Here is a 1087-nt window from a genome sequence, read left to right on the forward strand (position 1 = left end):
CACGGCCAACAATTAAAAGTGGTGTGTAATTAAAACCTAGTTCATAATTGTATTGTAGCTGATGCAGGAGAGAGAGTGTATGGGTGTGTGGCCAAGCAGAGATAAGACATTCAAGTGACGGTGATGTAATATGTTGCATTATCAATAGTGATGCACGGGGGGGGGGTACACTGTCACCTTTCCCTCCCCACTTGAGTTTACAGCAGGACAGGAAAACAAACACACGACGAGAGCAGCAGAAAACACAGAGGACAGGAAACGAGAGGAAGGAGGACGGGACAGGAAACAGGACAGAGGATGTGATCGTACCAGACTCTTCCTGTCCCACAGCTCCAGCAGCTCTGACTGTAACTGGGCCGGACACACTGTGACTAGGATTGTACTAATCCTCTGGTCCTGGATCTGCTCTGACCCCTCAGGTCATGTAAATATCTTCTCTTTTAGACTTGATACTGAACAATAAAGATTAAAGTGAAACTCATTAAAAAGTTGTTATTCTTCTGCCTTCAGCTTGTTTTGTTTCTGGATCGTCTGGTTGCAGCAGTTGTGGTAAACGTTCGGGTGAAATGTGTTGCCCAGTGTTTGAATGAAGTCCAGTCATAAATGCAGTGTCACACTCACATGTCACTCACTATAAACTGGTGAGTGTCTCTCAGTGGGACAGAGGTAATAAGGATATACTGTACAACATGAGTTAATGTTTAGTATGAGTTCATCTTCACACACGTCATGTATGGATGTGATGTAGTCCCATGAGGAACAGTTGTATCACCACGTGTTGTAAGTCTGACATGGTTAAAGTGTAAAATGTGGTCACCAGGAAGGATTCCTTCACACAGTGGTAACTTGTATGTACATCATGCTTCTCGATATATAAAGAGATCAATAAATGACTCTGTTTCTGTTTTGTCCTGAACCTTCTTCCAACACTTCACAACATTTTCAATAAATGACGGTTCCTTACTGTAACCTAACCTTATTATACTACAACGTTTATTGACATTTTTATACCTTATTATACTATGAGGTTTTTCTGACTTTTTATGCCTTACTATAAATTGACTTTTTAAGCCTTACTATACTATGA

The sequence above is a fragment of the Seriola lalandi genome, unplaced genomic scaffold (assembly GCF_002814215.2).
Source record: "Seriola lalandi dorsalis isolate HSWRI2012SDOR001 ecotype SW California unplaced genomic scaffold, Sedor1 jcf7180002049891, whole genome shotgun sequence".
Lineage (NCBI taxonomy): Eukaryota > Metazoa > Chordata > Actinopteri > Carangiformes > Carangidae > Seriola > Seriola lalandi.